Genomic DNA, 20,050 nt, shown 5'->3' on the forward strand with positions numbered 1-20,050 from the left:
GTTCTCCTCCAGGAAGAGGGTCAGTTGTCTGTTGGCGGTCTTTTCATTTACTTTTGCCGGGAACGGGAGCAGGGAGGTGGGTTGGAAGTTCTTGAGGTCCTTTGGTTCTGCCTTGAGGACGGCTTTGATTTGGGCGTGTTTCCAGCTCTCTGGGAAGATGGTAGTCTCAGAGGAGCCGTTGATGACTTTTCGAAGTTGGGATGCAATGATGGTACTTGCCTTGTTGAAGATGTAGTGGGGGCAGGTGTTGGAGAGTGAGCCGGAGTGGATGGTGTTCATGATTTTGGCGGTTTCTTCATCGTTGACGTTGTTCCAGGAGAGGAGCAGGTCAGTGCGTTCAGTGGGTGTAGATTCTGGGGTGTTGGCGTTTGCCGTTTGGGTCTGGGTATCGAAGCTGTTGTAGATGTCTGCAATCTTGCAGTGGAAGAAGCTAGCCAGGGAGTCGCAGAGTTCTGGACCTAGGGGTGGTGAATTCTTTCATGATGTTGAAGAGCTCTTTACTGTTGTGTGTGTTGTTGTCTAAGCTTTCCTTAAAGGAGGTTCTTTTGGTGGATCTGATGATGTCTGCGTCTGGAGTTCACGAGGGCTGCGTGGTTGTCTGGTGTCTAGTCCTTAATGAGAACACATCTGCTGCAGGTTCCAACAGAGGCTTCATGGGGAGAATATATGATCAGAATTTCATTAAGACTCCAATTGCAACCCTCTGGGAATATTAAGTCAGTGTATAAAGAAGTATCCTGTTATCCAGTTGATGGCTCAACTACTGCCTTGACCGAGTTCGCTACCAAGGATACAGTTGGATTTCTCTCCATCCATCTTGAGTATTTAATTCAAAGGGGTTCTGAACTATAAAATGTAATGATCAGTCATATATATACTTTGTCAGAGAGGACAAGGACAGACCTAACAATCTAGGTACAACATCTAGATAAGTGGCAACGGTATGCCCAGACATGGGTCCCGTGCTCAATGTGTCTCTGGAACCAACTTACATCAGACCAAAGAGCCCCAATGAGGTCTTGGGTCTGCTTGAATTCAAGTTCAGGAAGGGTGTGGCCTGGTAGATCACACTGGACTGTTCCTATTAGAGCAGGGCCAGACTGATATACATATGACGGGGTCTAAACTAGAGCGGCATAGTGGGCAAACAAACCATGGGTTGGATGCTGCACAGAGCGATTGCATGTGGTTAGAAAAATGCAAGCATTTCTCCCATCATCTTTTGAGTTTTTATGCACCACCCTAACTGCCAGGGGTGTGCCTAGACATGGGTCCATTGCTCACTGTACCACTGGAACCAAGCTACACCTGACGAAAAACCCCAATCAAGGCAAAACCAGTCTGGAGTTGCTTGTGTTTTAGTTCAGGGAGTACTTGACCTGGCAGTTCAGGTTGGACTGTTCCTATTGAGGCACGGTGGAACTAATATACAATGACGGGGTCCGAACTGAGGAGGCATGGGGATGGGTTGGAATGCTGCCCGAGTCATTGCTAGTGGTTAGACAAATTGCAATCATTTCTCCCATCACTTTTTGCATATGCGAAGGGAAATCATCTGCCTGCTGATGAGGCTCTCTTTTGCAGGCATCCGAACAGCGATTGCTAATCTTACGGAAAAAACCTGGCAGCAGTTAGTGGCACCATGGAAACTAAGGATGGAAGTGGACTGAAATGGGTTGGCTGGCACTGGCTAGCGTGGCATGAATGCAGCTACATTTATGCAAATGGTGTGGTGTTTATATTATTGAATGTTATGCAACTTGAATAGCAACTAGAAAACTTTCTTTAATTAGCTCACAAGATATCCAAGACAGATTACCATCACAGGATATGTAGACCGTGGAAGAAATTGAGTGGTCAAATCATACATACGTTTTATATTCAAGGAGCACTTAACAGAATGTGTGATCAGCCCAAAAGGGGTATGATGACTGATACAGGAATGTATTAACATGTTTAATACTGGTTTGTTGCAGTTTATTGCTACCTGTGCTGCAATTGCAAAAAAAGAGTCCTTGGCTATGAATGTGGCGTACTTGTGTTAATATTTACCTTCCACCAGATAATAATGCAGGCTTTGATATTTGGTGCTATAATGTAGCAGACATATTTGAGAAATGTCTTTTATAACAGGCACTGGTAATTCAATAAGCTTTGAGCATAAAACCTATTGTGTTAGCCAATACTTTTTGTATATACTTCTGTTGACTGGAATTCAGGGGGTACCTGTTTGCTTGAGGAGACTTCACGGCCGGGCTTTGCTCCGCCGAAGCGCCGCACCAGCCACTAAGGGCGGGGCCTTGCTCCGCCTGTTTGCCGGCCGGGCTTGGCTCCGCCGGGCCCCTCCCACCTGCACCAGCAACGCCCAGAAGAGCGCCAGGAGGCGCATAAAGGCAGCGCCAGGCCAGAGTTCAGCGGGGGTACCTGTTTGCTTGAGGAGACTTCACGGCCGGGCTTTGCTCCGCCGAAGCGCTGCACCAGCCACTAAGGGCGGAGCCTTGCTCCGCCTGTTTGCCGGCCGGGCTTGGCTCCGCCGGGCCCCTCCCACCACCAGCGACGCCGAGAAGAGCGCCAGGAGGCGCATAAAGGCAGCGCCAGGCCAGAGTTCAGCGGGGGTAACTGTTTGCTTGAGGAGACTTCGCGGCCGGGCTTTGCTCCGCCGAAGTGCCGCACCAGCCACTAAGGGCCGGGCCTTGCTCCGCCTGTTTCCCGGCCGGGCTTGGCTCCACCGGGCCCCTCCCACCACCAGCGACGCCCAGAAGAGCGCCAGGAGGCGCATAAACGATTTAGAAAAGGGGGTGGTGATGAACAGAGTGTCTGAGTTAAACAGGCCACTCTTACCCAGTCCAAAGATCAGGGCTTGATCCATCACCGTTATTTATCTCACTGCCCCATCCAAGCTCAGAACCTGGCTATATGCAAATCAGTCTGTCCCTGGCCCAGTGCATCATGGGAACAGGGCAGACTAAACTACCAAGCCAAATCTTCACCAGAAAGGAGACAAGCTACCGGGGACCGGTTTCTGGCATTTCAGCCTTCTTCGGCCCGGCTTGCTTGAATCCTGATGGAGCAGTGAGAAAGGGACTCATGTCTGAGTATACCCTGCCACACCTATAGTGGCCAAAAACGATTTAGAAAAGGGGGTGGTGATGAACAGAGTGTCTGAGTTAAACAGGAGCTTGTTTCCTTCCCAGTGTAAGAATTGGCTTTTGTAGTTTGGTTTGCCCTGTTCCCATCATGCACTGGGACAGGTACAGACTAATTTGCATACAGCCAGGTTCTGAAACTGGGATGGTGCAGTGAGCTAAAAAACGGTGTTGGATCTAGCCCTGATCTCTTGACTGGGTGAGAGCTTTCTGCTTAATTCAGAGACTCTGTCCCTCACCACCCCTTGTTGTAAATATTTTTGTCCACCCTAAGCGTGGAAGGGTATTCTCAGATGTGAGACCCTTGCTCATTGCACCATCAGGATTCAAGCAAACCGGGCCGAAGACGGCTGTAATGCCAGAAACCGGTCCCCGGGAGCTTGTTTCCTTCCCAGTGTAAGAATTGGCTTTTGTAGTTTGGTTTGCCCTGTTCCCATCATGCACTGGGACAGGTACAGACTAATTTGCATACAGCCAGGTTCTGAAACTGGGATGGTGCAGTGAGCTAAAAAAACGGTGTTGGATCTAGCCCTGATCTCTTGACTGGGTGAGAGCTTTCTGCTTAATTCAGAGACTCTGTCCCTCACCACCCCTTGTTGTAAATATTTTTGTCCACCCTAAGCGTGGAAGGGAATTCTCAGATGTGAGACCCTTGCTCATTGCACCATCAGGATTCAAGCAAACCGGGCCGAAGACGGCTGTAATGCCAGAAACCGGTCCCCGGGAGCTTGTTTCCTTCCCAGTGTAAGAATTGGCTTTTGTAGTTTGGTTTGCCCTGTTCCCATCATGCACTGGGACAAGTACAGACTAATTTGCATACAGCCAGGTTCTGAAACTGGGATGGTGCAGTGAGCTAAAAGACGGTGTTGGATCTAGCCCTGATCTCTTGACTGGGTGAGAGCTTTCTGCTTAATTCAGAGACTCTGTCCCTCACCACCCCTTGTTGTAAATAGGAAGCGCATAAAGGCAGCGCCAGGCCAGAGTTCAGCGGGGGTACCTGTTTGCTTGAGGAGACTTCACGGCCGGGCTTTGCTCCGCCGAAGCGCCGCACCAGCCACTAAGGGCCAGGCCTTGCTCCGCCTGTTTCCCGGCCGGGCTTGGCTCCGCCGGGCCCCTCCCACCACCAGCGACGCCCAGAAGAGCGCCAGGAGGCGCATAAAGGCAACGCCAGTCCCTCGTCCCGCGGGATGCGCCGGGCGAAGCCCGGGCAAAGGGCGGGTCCTCTGTGGCCCTCAGAGGCCTGAGGAGACTGGGCTGGGCCAGGGACCCTACATCTTATTACCTGGACCTCCATTGTGTATTATTCACGCAAGACTTTATTTCGTACTTTGTTTTATTTTATATGAGTAAGTAGTAGTTTTTACCCGAGTTTACATTTCGTACCATAGCTATTTAGGATGTCTAAATCTAAAAGTGATAAACCTGCAATGGGACCCAGCACCATCAAGAACTATATGGTGAAGAAAGTTAGCCAGATAAATAATGAAAGACGTGCCTCTCTAGGGAAGGGCACTTCGATACCGGATTTGCCAGAGATGTCTCCCCTCAGGATGACTATAGACGCTGAGGCAAATACGAGCGGAGACACCAGAGTAGAACCGCCGACGCCCATTACAGTGAGTGTTGAGGTTCACTCAGACCAACACGTCCTGTCAAGCGAGGAAACAGGTGAAGCTACGCCCGTTATTAGGCCGATGAGAACCTGCAGGATAGCACAACAAAAACGGGGGGGGGGGGGGGGAGCATAGTACTAAAAGAAGGGATCTGGATGGGAAAAAAGCACATAGCCCTGTCATAAACCCTTTTGTGTTCACTGGAAATAATGATAGTGGTCTTAATTTAAACTCTGATCAGTTTGCTTCTCTTATTAAAAATCTAGAAGCAAAATTTGTAATGAAAATAGAGGAGATGATCAAACCACTGACCAGTCAGATTGAGACCCTGGTCACGGAAGTGGCTAGGCTGGGCGGCCTGGTATCTGCACACCTGGCTGCACCAATTAGTGGCAGGGTTAAGGCTGGTGGAAAAGGGCAGGATGTGACGAAGGCAAAAGAACATCAGAATACTCGCAACACTGTTGCAGAAGCCACCACTGGGAATGAGGCATTAAGTACACCAGTCGTTCAAGTGGTACCTGCTTTGTTGACACAACCCAATATAGCCCCACGAAGTGGTCCAGTCCCAAGACCCCCCAGGAACAATCGATACCTGAACTTACCACCTGACTGTGCACCGTTTGTGGCAGTATTGACTAATGTTCCATCTTGTGGTACTCATCCCGCCTCACCATTTGATGAATCTCATGCATCATTGAAAAATAAGACAGTGGCATGGCTTAATAAAAATTGTAGTTTTCCCATTTCTTATTCAGATCAGATAATGGCAGTAAGGAGGGTGAACTGGGTAGGCCCGTCTAAAAAGATGGGCAGTGGGGATTGCATTGTCATAAATTTTAAACATCCCCAGCATGTGGCAACTGTCCTTTTAAGAGCATCCTCACTAGTTTACAATGAGAACAGTATCTGTGTGCGCCCACTGGGGTACTTTTACGCACACTTGTGCAAATCCACTCCCCAACAAAGGATAACTAGGCGGGTGTTTGAACTACAGACCCCAGTCATGGACACACAATTCATATATAACATCACTAATCCATGCGGGCCTGGAAGTATGGATGAAACCTACAATAGGACTAATAGCGCTGGATGCTATCACCATGGGTCTAATGTTAACACACAGAACAGGTATGAAGCCCTGTCTGGACTTGAGATGTGTGATTGACGGGAGGTACCTGCGGCTCAGGGCACTGTGGCTTCAGGTGAACCTATACACATAGAGAACCCACAGGATATAGCATCTGGATGTTATGTTGTTTCATGGAATATTGCAGGCTTGGCTTCCAAAATGGCTGATGGAAATTGGGTTAATTACATTAAGCAATTTAAGATCATCTGTCTACAAGAAACTTGGTTTGTGGGGTGTGATCTCTATCTGGAAGAGTACAAGGCCTTCTATGTGCCAGCTACTCCATCAACAAGGGGTAGACCAAAGGGGGGACTTTTCATTTTTGTCTCTATTTTAGTACCATGTAAAATGTGTAGAATTGAATCACAGCACACCGGAGTGATGGGCTTAGTTCTATATGGAGAAAACTGTCGGGCTGGTTTGGTGAATTTTTATAATGCAACTCATGATAGTGCAGGCTCTAATCAAATTTCTGTATTGAATTCTTTCATCACGACTTTCTTGAAAGATCTTGGTCATAATCTTATGATCATGGGGGATTTTAATGTGCACCCTTGCGGTGATCTACTGTAGAAATGCTTAACAGATTTGCATTTTGAACGTATGGGAGGCATACACATGGAACATACTGTGGATGGGGAACTATGTAATGATCTGATGAATAACTTTGACCTCTCATTGGCTATGTCACTCAGGGACTCGGCAAAATGCTTTGATATTCCTACTTTCAAAGGGCATGGCAGGGGCACCTTTATAGATCATATGTTAGTCTCTCTGACGATGCAGATTTTTCTGGATTCGTTCAGTATTGAGCTAAGTGAATTTAGTGACCATAACCCCCTAACAATCTGTCTAAAGGGACCCTGGGTTAAAAAGGGAAACCAGAGCGGTAGCACAGGTAGGCTGTGCACAACAGATGGGAGGAGGCGTCTTAAATCGTCAATGGTCACCCCGGATCTTCTCTATAAAAATATCGCTGATAAATGCACCGAGGATATTAAAACTGTACCCTTGAGGGAGGAGATCCTAGGCAGGTCCTAGCTGCTTATCAAAACTTATCGGAGAAGGTGTCAGAATTACTGTCAGTCCCCGTCAAGAACATGGTGAAAGGGGGTCCCAGGTGGTTTAACTACGACTGTACCAAAGCTGCACGTAAACTTAGGTTTGCTTTGTCAGCCACCCCGAGAAATCGGGAGGGTGTAAAACTGTGTAGAAAAGAATATAAAGCTGTCATTGCATCCCGTAAGGAGTTTTTAAGAAAAGAGGCTTGGGATGAAATACTTGACCCCTCCACCTTAAATTGTAGCACTAGATTTTGGGCGCTAGTTAAAAGACCGTTCTTGGTAGAAGAACCGGGTGATGGAGTAGATTGCTGCATAACAAAGGAGGAGTGGGAACTTCATTTTAAAAAACTGTATTACTCAGCGGACCCTGTAACAGTTGATGCTTTACCTTATGCCAGGGGAGGCAAAAATAAATTTGATAAAAGTGAGGTAATGGACGCCATAGAGGGACTAACAGCTAGGAAAGCCCCTGGACCTGATGGAATTCCACCGGATCTTTATAAATCAGATCCAGGTTTTTGGGTACCTATCTTGGTAGCTGTATTTAACGCTGCCGCCATAGTGGGCTGTCCCTTGTCCTGGGGATTGTCAACAATTGTCCCGGTGTTTAAGAAAGGAGACCAGGTCAGCCCCCTTTGCTATCGTCCAATTTCATTAATAGACTCTATGGTCAAGATTATGGGGAGAATCTTACTGCAGCGTTTATCAAGTTGGACATCTAACAAAAATATTATGTTCATTTCCCAATATGGCTTCTGTGAAGGCCGTTCTACCATAACACAGTGCCTCAACCTGTTCCTCATATTGAGCAAATATACTGTCGTGCAGAAGGGAGCCGTCCACCTCGCCTTCATGGATCGGTCATCGGCCTTCGACTGTGTTAACAGAGGAAGGCTGTGGCAGACCATGAGGGAGAAAGGTGTGGACATAGGGATTGTGGATTTTCTGATGGACTTGCACAGTGACACCAGTGCTAATGTTAGGTTCTCAACTAATGGGGAAACCACTGGTAATTTTAACATCAATAAGGAAGTGCGTCAAGGTTGCACCCTGGCCCCATTTCTTTTCAATTTTTACATTAATAACTTAGATGCTGCACTACAGGAGGTAAAATCAGACTGCCCCAGAGTCGGCAGGCAGGGTATTCCTGTACTTTTATACGCAGCTGATGCGGTTTTAATTTCTAGAACGGAGAAGGGTCTCCAGGCACTTTTGAATGCTTTTAATAACTTTATGACTAATAGAGACCTTTTGGTCAACAATTCCAAATCCTATATAATGCATGTTGGCCGTCAACCGAAAAATAACTTTATTTTTAAACTAGATGATGTTCTGATCCCCATCAATCATGCATTCTTATATCTTGGTGTTGTATTTGACACAAAGCTCAGCTGGGGCCCACACGTGGCAAGAAAGAAAAGGGAAATTACAAGGGTAAATGCCTCTATCTTTAACTTTGCCACTAAATTGGGGAAAAAGCCAAATACTGCTATGATGAAACTCTATAATGCTAAATCGATAGCTACCGCTGTTTATGGCAGTGAGATATGGGGCTATGCAAGTGGTGAACAGCTACAGGTTATTGAAAACAATTTTTTAAAACGTCTCCTCTGTGTCCCAGCTAGTACATCGAACCTAGCAGTACACGAAGAATTTGGAAGTCAGTACCTATCTGATATATTTGCGCTAAGACCACTGACATGCTGGGTAAAATTATGGTTAAACCAAGACATTCTGCTAACCCACCGGATTGTGAAAGACCTTGTATCTCATGATAAATCAATGTGTGTGCCCTGGCTAAAATACCTGAAATCTCATTTCCTGAGGCTTGGTTGTCTGAACCTGTTTGAAAACCCCAGTGGGATAGTAAAAGGCGATGTGGCAGCAATTAAGGGGGCTTTTTACATGGATAGAAGGGCCCAAAGAGAAGAGGTTGACCTCATGAAACCTAATGTTAGGAAATATGTCATCTTAAAAACCTGTGACACTATGGAATTATATCTAACATGCTCCTTCACTTCTCATGAAAAATTTCTGCTGACGAGGTTCAGGTTTAAAATTTTCCATCATCTTTTAATTAGACCAAAGTCGGACATTTTTAATAAAACTGCTGCTCCCTGTGGCTGCGACAGGAAGTCTCCACAGGATATGCTGCATTTTATATTTTTATGTAGGTTTTATGAATACCCACGAAAACGTTATCTTGTTACCCTTTTAAAGAAACTAAATTTTAATCAAATAAGACCAGCACTTATGTATCTACAGCTTTTGCACAGTGATAGTGTTCTTCATGCGATAGGATTCTTAAAATTAACTGCTAAATTGAGAAAGTGCCTAGACGAGTGATTATATATTTCTGAAGGATGATGAACTTCCTACTGAATGATTATGTATCTTGTTGTAAATCCAGTACTATTTGCACTTTAACTATGATTTTGCCTACTTACTCATTAATGAAATATGTATAATATGTTTTTTAGTAACTGTGATGTTAATTATGAAATGTCTAATGTATTTTACTTGTGTACTTTTATGGATTGAAATATATCCGAAATAAAGTCTTTATTGAATTGAATTGACTTAATATTAATATGCATGTAAAGAAGAGGACGTGTCTATAGACTGAGTTGCATCTCCACCAAACAGATGTACTTCTACTTAGAATGGCTTCTTTATTTGGTGGCTATGTCTTTTCATATCAAATGACAGTCCCAAAAAATGTGGGAAAGGGAGGCTTGTGGGTGATTTGGCATCCTTAAATATTCTGAAGTGATTAAAATATGAAACCACTGGCTATGCAGTTAGAGGCAAAGTGTTGAGAGTAAACATTTATTTTTGCCCTGGCAACCAGCCAAGGCGATTCGGAACCCCTAAGTCAACACAAAGCCTTTTACCCACTATCGGATTTCATATTGGGAATTTACAGAATTGCAGTTTCAACTTATTTTTGTAAGCGCGTCAAGCTAAGATTTAATTTTTGGGACGTGAGCATTTTTGCCAAAATAAAAACCTATATGTGTAATTCTCCAAGAAGAGTCCGCTGTTTTGCATCAACTGTCTACCTAAAAGAAGTTCTTTCTATTGCTTGACTATTAAGTGCATTCTCTCACTGCAAGCCTCAGAAAATCATACAAATGTTAATGGACTTAGAGGTCTAGTGTCTTAAATAATCTACTCAACATAATTGTAATCCTAGTGACCCATAAACTGGTTTCAAACGGTGTGATCCAGGGCAAATATTTTAATCCACCTAGCTACCATTTTCTCCATTCTCACATATGAGAGGACTTTCAAAATATGCGAGCTCAGCATGTCTGCTATAAAAAAAAACTCATTTGATATAATAACCTAAATGTTTGCTCCATATACAATACAAATCTAGCCAGATGTAAGATACACATGACCACACACTTGACGCTTAGTTCATTAACAGCATTGTCATCATGGGGGAAGGGTTCATTAACAGCATTGTCATAATGGGGGAAGGGGGGGGGGGGGGAGTGGGGGGAGGAGGCAGGCCTGTTTCTCAAATCATGTTTAAAACCTGTCCCACCACCACCCACAACAAGTTCCCCGCAGAAACTGGAACAAAATTACCACCGACCAGCTCACCACATCGCTAAACCAAAACCCTCCCGTCAAATCATCGGACCCAAATCAAGCAGCCATCAATCTCGCACAATGGATCACCCAATGCGCTGACGAATTAGCACCCTTGAAAAACCATCACAACAAGCCAGGAAGCAAAAAAGCCTCCTGGTTCAATGACAACCTCAAGAACTCCAAAAAGAACTGCCGCACCCTCGAAAAAGCCTGGCGAAAAAACCCAACCACAGACAACATGGCCGCTCTCAAGGACGCCACTCGCAATCACCACCAGTTGATCCGATCCACCAAGAAATCAGCTTTCAAGGATTGACTCGACAACAACGCCTACAACAGCAAGGAACTCTTCAGCATCGTCAAAGAGCTTACCAATCCCAGCGCCGGCACCAACGACATCACTCCCTCTCAAGACCTCTGCAACTCTCTAGCCTAGTTCTTCCACAGCAAAATCGCTGACATACATAACAGCTTCGGCGACCAGTCTACCCCCCTTACCACCGAACTGAAGTCCCCCACCACCACCCTTTGCGCCTGGAACCCGATCAGCACCGAAGGCACCATCCGCCTGATAAACTCCATTCACTCCGGATCACCAACCGACCCATGCCCCCACCACATCTTCAGCAAGGCCGACTCCATTATCGCACCCCATCTCCAGGATATCATCAACTGCTCCCTCAACACCGCTACCTTCCCGGAAAGCTGGAAACATGCCGAACTCAGTGCCTTCTTGAAGAAACCTACAGCAGACCCCACTGAACTTAAGAACTACCGCCCCATCTCGCTCCTCCCATTCCCTGCCAAAGTCATAGAGAAGACCGTCAACAGTCAGCTCGCCGCCTTCCTCGAGTCTAACGGTTCCCTCGACCCCTCACAGTCCGGCTTCCGAGCCAAACACAGCACCGAACCCGCCCTCATCGCAGCCACAGACGACATCCGAACACTACTCGACAACGGGGAAACAGCTGCCCTCATCCTCCTGGACCTCTCCGCAGCGTTTGATACGGTCTGTCATAGCACCCTTGTACAACGCCTCAGCAACGTTGAGATACAAGGAAAAGCATTGGATTGGATCATCTCGTTCCTCGCCGGAAGAACCCAGAGATTCCGCCTCCCCCCTTTCAGATCAGAAGCCACTGAAGTCATCTGCGGCGTACCACAAGGATCATCTCTCAGCCACACCCTCTTCAACGTCTACATGAGCCCCCTCGCATCCATTGCACGCCAGCACAACCTCAACATCATCTCCTACGCCGACGACACCCAGCTGATCCTCTCCCTCACCAAAGACCCAAACACCGCCAAAACCAACCTACACGAAGGGATGAAAGAAGTAGCCCAGTGGATGAAGAACAGCCACTTAAAAATGAATTCAGACAAGACGGAAGTCCTAATCCTAGGATCATCCCCCTCTGCATGGGACGACTCATGGTTGCCACCGGCCCTGGGCAGCGCACCCAAACCAACGGACCATGCTCGCAACCTGGGATTCATTCTAGACTCCTCCCTCTCGATGACCATACAAGTGAACGCCATCTCATCATCATGCTTTAACATCTTACGCATGCTCCGAAAGATCTTCCGATGGAATCCCACCGAAACAAGAAAGACGGTCACCCAAGCACTTGTCACAAGCCGACTGGACTACGGAAACACCCTCTACGCCGGAACCACAGCCAAATTACAGAAAAACTGCAACGTATTCAGAACGCCTCCGCCCGACTCATCCTAGATATACCCCGCCACAATCACATATCCTGTCACCTGAGAGACCTTCACTGCCTCCCCGTCAACAAGAGAATAACGTTCCGTCTCCTCACCCACGCACACAAAGCCCTATACGACCTAGGACCCAGATACCTCAACACGCGCCTGACCTTTTACACCCCCACCCGCCAACTACGATCGTCCAATCAAGCCCTTGCCACAATTCCACGCATCCGAAAAGCCACCATAGGAGGAAGATCATTCTCCTACTTAGCGTCAAAACTTGGAATTCTCTCCCCACCCACCTCCGCCTTACACAGAACCACCTCTCCTTCAGAAAACAACTCAAAACTTGGCTATTTGATAAGTAACGAACCCCCTCCCCCCCCTGAAGCGCCTTGAGACCCTCTGGGTGAGTAGTGCGCTATACAAATTTTGACTTGACTTGACAAAATGTTCCAATGGCATTAAGTTTTACTAATAATACTAAATAGTGTACACAAAATGTTTGGAATTCGAGTTTCTGTAAATATTTGTCATTTACACATCATCAAGTAAAGAGTTCTGTTTTGCTTATTTAAATCTGTTAGCACTACACTTCTCAAATACTAAAAATTCGATTTACAAACTATTAAAATGCTGTTAGATAAAAACTGACATTGAACAGCCTTTTGTTTCACAGCGATTGTCAGACAGCATTTTCAAAGCAGCAATTAGTAAAAAGACAAACAAACATTTGAGCGCTTTCCTTGATCAGACAGCAAATGTGTCAAGATAAAAACCAGATTGAAATGCATCTTTATTGCTCATTTACTTTCTGGATGAATAGGAGTATGTTCATTCATCAGAGCGGACCGGTAGGTGCAAAACATAGCTCGACTTGATAAAATCTGACTCGCCGTTGCGAGTGGGCAAGCAGAATATTCCAGGACTACACTGGATTGATATCCAAGTATTAATCTCTACTAGAGCTACGTGAAAAACTATTGGGGGTGTACCCAGAGATCATAAGATTACTGCCACGGATACACACACATCCACAGGGGGCCATTTTTCAAATGATTTATTGGCCAAAATAACATTTTAAGACCACTGCCCTCCTACTGCACAGAGGAGCCTAAATGTAAGCAAAAGGTGGGAAAGTGGCTGCATGGGAGGGTAGGTGCAGAGCAACAGGATGGAGATTTTTTTTTTATCCAAACAGGATAGGGAGGTGCATGGTAAGCAATAGATTAGTTGGGAGCAACACAGAGTGGAGCATTGAAATTGAATGAGAACTTAGCACACAAAAGGAGAGAGAAAGTGATCACATCCACTCCCGCAGAGTGCTGAAACTAAAAAAAAACAAGCATTGAAAATGCTATAGGTCTCGCCTTTGACTAAGTAAAAGCCATTTGCTTTGCTAATGATATTCTGTAGCAAAGTAAATGGCTTTAACTTAATGAAAGGCGAGACCTATTGCATTTTGTATGCTTTTTTTGTACCTAAAACACTCCTTGACTTCATAAATGTTGCATGTCGACATGTTTTAATCATTACAAACACACTGAACATGACCACTGTTCCTAGGTCACTTCACACTTGTTTCAGAAAATGATGAGGAAGCTACCAAAAAAGTGTGGCTGCCAACTTTTGACATCTCCAAAACATGAACTGAGGCATGCTTCTGCAACATGCTTCCGCATAGCTATAAAAATAGAAAAGTCACACTAACGTGAGCGGAAGCCTCTTTTGCCCATGTTTTGAAACATACTATGCTGTTTTTGAGTAAAAGCAGGCACAATTCACCAGTAAGTGGTAACGGATGCTGAGTTGGAAATGAGAGAAAAGCTCATCACCGGCACAGAACTACAACAAAAGAAAAAGACACAGGGAGTAAAGGGGAAAGCAGCACAGAGTACAGACAGCTCTCTTATAGAATGCTTCCACAACAACAACAAAAAGTACCTCTAAAAGCGCAAGCAGTGGCAGGATATTGATCCTCCCTTTGAGCATGGTCCAAGTACTTCTTCCTTGGACCCACCATGGCGTCTGTCACCTCAGCTGCATGGGTCCATCATGACGGTTGTTATACCTCATACCGCATGGGCCCATCATGGCGTTGGTCACCTCCACACTGCATGGGCTCACCATGGCATTGGCCATCTCTACACTGCATGGGCCCAGATTCCTACAGGCGTTCGTGAGCCTTCGCACCAGCCCGCAAATTATCCTGATATTCCCACTGCTCCAGCGGCAGCCAGGACCTGGGTACTCGTCTGGGGTAACCTTGGCGATCCACTTTGGACCTCCGCTGCCAGGGGGAGCTGGTGCAGCTGATTTCAGCAAGCGGTAGCCGGACTAAGCGCCTCCAAGATGACTGTGTAATCACTGGGAATCGCAGTGGCGGTCAAGGGGGCCCGAGGCTGCTGAGCTGTCTGGCGAGGCGGAATGTGGAGATGAGTGCCCCTGCGTGGGCTGGCCAAGTGAGGTGCAGGCGGATACCCGGGAGCCCAACTGGGGTCTCGGCAACATAAAGGAGCTGGGATCGCGAGGAGAGGAGCCCACGTGTGAGACGCCATGGGAGTTGTGTGACTCTGCAAGAGGCGGTAAGGAGTTGAGGGCGGCCCATTGGGCCCAGAATGGGGCTGGCTGAACCAAACACCACCACAATAAGTGCTGTGAGCAATCCTGATGAAGATTGCTGATCCTGCGGGCCAGAGTGAGAGAGCCCCCGCCCCCCCCCGACTTAGTACACGGCCTAAGCTTTTGGGACCAACTTCTGGAGGCAGAAGCTGGGCTGCGGGGGAACAATGGCTGAAGCCGGAGTCCGGGCTAGTTGATCCTGTCGGGCCAGAGTGAGAGAGGGCCCCTCTGGACTCATTATACAGCCCAAGCTTTTGGGACCAATTCCTGGGGGCAGAAGCGGGGGAGCATTGGCTGAAGCCTGAGACCGGACATAACTGCGTGGAGTGGGAACCTTGACCAAAGTGAGTGCCTGCAGAGGCCACCCAGACCTGGGACAACACTCGGTAGCTGCAGAGGACTACGGAGACGGCCCCCGGCCTGAACACTTGGGCAGTGAGGTGAAGGGTCCAGAGCACTAAGTGGCAAAAATAATGAGGGAAGGCACACCTACTAAGCTGAGTATTCAAGCACGATCTCGCACAGAAACGCATGAAGGCAGCAGTATTCTTGCGGCACAGCACGTGCGTGGTCTACCCTAGCTCATTGTTGAAAGTGAAAGCACGCCACCATGCGCATGCACATTTGTTGAAGGAGCAAGAGTTGAAGTAAGCAGTGGCAAGCTGTATATGCGTAGCAGCATTTTCGTTGCTAAGACAACAAAATGGCGTTAGACTGTCCACAGTCCCTACAGACACACGCATGCTGTTTGCATTGGACAAATGGCTACAGCAGCCATCTTTATCTCTCCAGACGCGTGCATGTAGCCTTTGGGAGAATTGATTGTAAAGGGCACTCGCATAGTAAGAGCAGCGCATGCGGTGCTATCGCCAGGCGAGACCGAAAAAGGGTCTTCCTGAATGCAAACAACATCAGCAGTTGAAAGATAGAAGTCAATCACTCAAAGCACTTTGAGACCAAAATGCTCCTGGACGGTAGAAACACACAAATAAGGAGGAAAGCCGCCACTGAATCAAGCTCAGACAACAAAGACAACCACTCCCCAGCAGTGCTTAATTTGAGCCGGAGCTTTCCGGTGCTGATCACCAGCACTTAATTGGTTTCTGATGCTCGGCACCTACTTGTCAACACCACACTTAGGGCAGTCTGCCACCAGGTGGCGCTGCTCGTGTAATTTAGAGATGAGCAGTATATCAGTTGTTAAAGAAAACAATAGACATAAAAAATGATTAATACCTGCCTCCACTGACGTAAATAATTAATTTACTCTCTTAATTTCTATGCAGGTAAGTACTTAATCAATAATAACTCAATCGGAAAGAAAGAAAACAGAGTCCGTGGTGTTAGAGTTCTTAGGGGTTTTATTCCTCAAAAAGGAATGGTCTAGACCAGGATATCATGTTCTGACCTCCACAGGGGTGTCAGAAGGGATAGAGCGCTCTTTTATTACATTACATAGCTTATATACTTAATTCGTGTCATAGGAAACAGTTATAATGGGCGTAACAGCTGAGAGAAGACAAGATAACAGTATACACGTGTTACAAGTGCGTAATCAGAAGGCGTGAACTAGAGGTGTGTGCTAGAAACGTCACAGGTAGGTGTCACAAAAGGGTGGCACTAACAGAAATGTTGCAATGTCAGCAGAAATCGGAAGCTTGGATGCGCGCGCAGCTGCATGACGTGTGATTGACGTGAAGCTGGAGGGTGCAGGGGACTTGACATTTACACTGACGGAAAGAGACAGAAGTCTGGCATGTCAGATCAACTTGTGCTTCTATCATATCGGATATCTGGTGTTTAGGAACTAAGCTATCTGGGCGGAAAGGTCTCTAGGGCAGAAGCTATTCTATACTTGCTGTGAGTGCGTGTATAAGCGCCTGAGTGTCTGTATGAGAAGCGTGGGGGCATGGGCCTTCCATGGGAGCATGGCAACAAGGGCTATGAATTACTTGCATAGAGACAGGCCGGCCCTTTGGCTCTGCAGCTGAGGGGAATGTTTACTGAAACTAGCAGGCAGGAATGTATTTTCGGGGAGCGGAACAGATAACTCGAAGGTTATAGTCAATCTTGGCAGGCAGCAGGCTAAGCTGAGCGCGAGGGGCCGCGCTGAAAGTAAGTCAGAGTTCACGGGTACAGAGGCAGCCTGGGCAGAGGCCCTTGGAGTCAGAAGCCAGGAAAGAGGCTCGGTGGCAGAAATTCAGGGCCTACTCAGCTAGAGCTGAAAAACGTAGAAGTACATTTACAAAAAGACGTTGGCATAGCATACTTAGGAACGGACCATTCAACCCATTCAGGATGGGTCTAAAAGAGGACATGTTGACGTTGGACGCAAATGTATTTGCGTCTTCATAGCTGGTACAGGAGGGAAGTTACATGCACTTTAACTCGTACATGGAGACGGTGGGGTGCGCGCTAGGGAACACATCTTGACCATAAAATTTATATTTCCTCACCACACCCATTCCTTTAGCTTTTGGGACCTGAAATAATCGGAACAGTCTCATTTACATGCAAAAGAGATGGTTAGTAGTTGTTTTGGCAGCGATGACAGGGGCGATGGGTGGTGCAAGCTGCAGTGGCCTCCTGGTCGGAGCCCTGGCACTTAATATTTTACAAATTAAGCACTGCTCCCCAGCCTGTTTAGTCTCCAGCAGCAGTACATTTTAATACATCACCCCAATACTAAAATACTGACAAGGCTCCCTACTGAGGCCTGAATAAGATTCAAATGAGCAATCCATCGATTTTTGCAAACTAGCTACACTCTGCCTCAAAACAAATCTGGATGCATGAAGCATCTTAGAAGTACAGAGATTCTCAGGCTTGAACCTAAGACTATGAAAACCAAGTCTGCCACATCCCACTCCTTCATAGGAGCAGAACGCCCCCTCTAGAGCATCGCATTGTCATTTGCAGACAGTACATTTTCCACTGAAATGGCCACTAAATTTGCATAGACAGTCAGTTTTACTGATAAAACTATATTGCACAATAATGATGAAGTATGGAAATCGAGTTTCAGTAAATATTTTTTATTTGTGCTTCAGTAAGACAAAGTGTCTTGCTTTGTTTTGATCCCATTGCTTGCTTCTATCACATTTTAGAATTACAAAAAATGTGCCGCTTTGTTCTTTCCAAACTGCTGAATGTGTACCGTTTATGTGAAGGTTTTTACATGTTGCTGACTTGCTGTGTGTTAGAAGAAAATTATTTATCCTACATCCTTTCACTTCACAATCAAGGTAGCCCAGCAAGATTGTCACATAATTCACTTTACTTGTTTTCCCCTTGACTGCACACTGAGATCAGTTGATAAACACCAATCGTCATTGTTTAAAAAAAAAACAGCAAGTTGTCAGAAGACATTGCTTGACACAGAAGCGCAGCAAATGTACACCATAACTAAAAAAAAAAGTTCAAGGCATCTTTATATGTTGCTCAGACTTTCACAACACAAAAAATCGACTTGCTTCCCACGGTGGGTTGCGATCCATAGTTTGGAAAACACTGGAGTACAGGATAATTAAGTATGGTGGTCAGGCATTGACGGGGGCGGAGTGGAGCAAGTGGTGGAGGGGGGGCTGGTTGGTTTGAAGGGGAAAAATGAAACATCTTAATGTTCATACAAGAGGAGCGCCATACTTGGAATTCATCGTTAATCGTAAAATACTTGCATTATGAGAGCGTTCAACTTTTCTTTTTTTAATTGAGTAATTGCGGTACAATGCTAAATCACTCGGGGGTGCCGTGTCAGACGGTAAATGTCACAGACTTCAAAATGAAAATATTACTCATAAGAAACACTGGCCACCCTCCATGGCCAAGCAGTCACTCATCAGGTACACTAATGCTGCAGACCACCCTGGCCAGCCCCGTCTGTTTGCAGGTCGAAGAGCGAACTCGGTGCTTGGCAGTTGGCACTGTTTGGGACACCTGGGTCCACACTTCTCTACAGAGGTGTGTATTCTGGCACACATTGATTTACCTGCTGCGCGTCCCGTTTTTCGTCAGTTCCTCTCACTTAGCGGCGCCTTGACCGATAGAAGCTGAAAGACCTGTGAGCATCCATGCGAGGGCGGCCACTCTGAGAAAGTTAACGGTGCCCCCTCCACCACTTTCTCTCGAGCACCGCAGGTCTTGTATGTAAACTTCCGCCGCGGAGAGTCACACGGCCTCTACATTGCGTCACGAGAGCGTCGTTTTCCGTGGCACCCTTGACAAGTACAGACAGACTCAGAGCACGCTTTGCACTCATTGGTTACTGGTAAAAATGTGAGCAGCCTCGCGAGCACGCCCATCGCTTCCCTGATTGGGTCACTGTCAATCGGTCCTTTAGTGTCTTGCTGTGGACGTATCTTTTTTTTTTGGTTGTTTTTTTATTTTAATTGTTTTTACTTTGCTCTGAAATACATATATACACTTTTGGAGTTGCCGCAGGCAACTGTAAAAAAAAAGACGGAGACAGACCTGAATTTAAGTTCAAGGTACAATCAAACAGAGAGGCACGGAGATCAACACAAATAAGAACGAAATGTAAAATTACATTGGAACAGAAACGGATACGATTTGACGGAAAAGTTGGAAAGGAAAATGCATGATCACAATTAAATGGGGTGAAATTAATATGACGGAAAGAAGGGCTGAAAAAATAGCATAGACGGAATAGCATAGAAAGCCATAAGGGCAAAAAATCAGATACCTTGGAAATCCACCGAAATGTTCTGTTAATCTGGGGTTGTTGCATTCATTAAATTCATCAGTAAAATGTTTCTTCATAAAGTTTTAGTTCATCAGTTGATCATCAGTTGATTTCTTCATAAGATTTTCATTAATCCAGAATGGTGATAAAATTCTTTAAAACGATCCCATCCTCGTCGCCACTGAAATGACTCCAAGTACAGTAGATTTGTAGATCCAAAATAGTAGTTTATTCACAGCAACAACCCCAGGGAGATCCAAGTACCAAGTCACTCAGGAACAGTTCATCTATGTACTGCTCCCTGGATTCCACACTCTGGAATCCAGTGAGCATGGAGACCATGGAACATTACATCATTGTAAGGATACAACAATAACCAGACTGAGGGGTAAGTAAAAGTTGTAGGAACGACAAAACGACGAGGCACAAGAAGAAAATAGAGAAAAGTTTGGTCT

At 46.2% G+C, this 20,050-nt stretch overlaps 1 protein-coding gene across 1 annotated transcript in view; it reads right to left on the reverse strand.

Annotated features, from left to right (window-relative positions):
• MTM1 (myotubularin 1) overlaps positions 1–19,136 on the reverse strand; it is a 405,405-nt gene extending 386,269 nt beyond the window's left edge. Inside the window, exon 1 of the mRNA XM_086918601.1 lies at positions 18,882–19,136. The gene's annotated coding sequence lies outside the window, so the exon portion shown is untranslated. The remainder of the gene's footprint in view (positions 1–18,881) is intronic.
• Positions 19,137–20,050: the final 914 nt, after the last annotated feature.

This window comes from Lissotriton vulgaris, chromosome 4_1 (genome assembly GCF_964263255.1).
Source record: "Lissotriton vulgaris chromosome 4_1, aLisVul1.2, whole genome shotgun sequence".
Classification (NCBI taxonomy): domain Eukaryota; kingdom Metazoa; phylum Chordata; class Amphibia; order Caudata; family Salamandridae; genus Lissotriton; species Lissotriton vulgaris.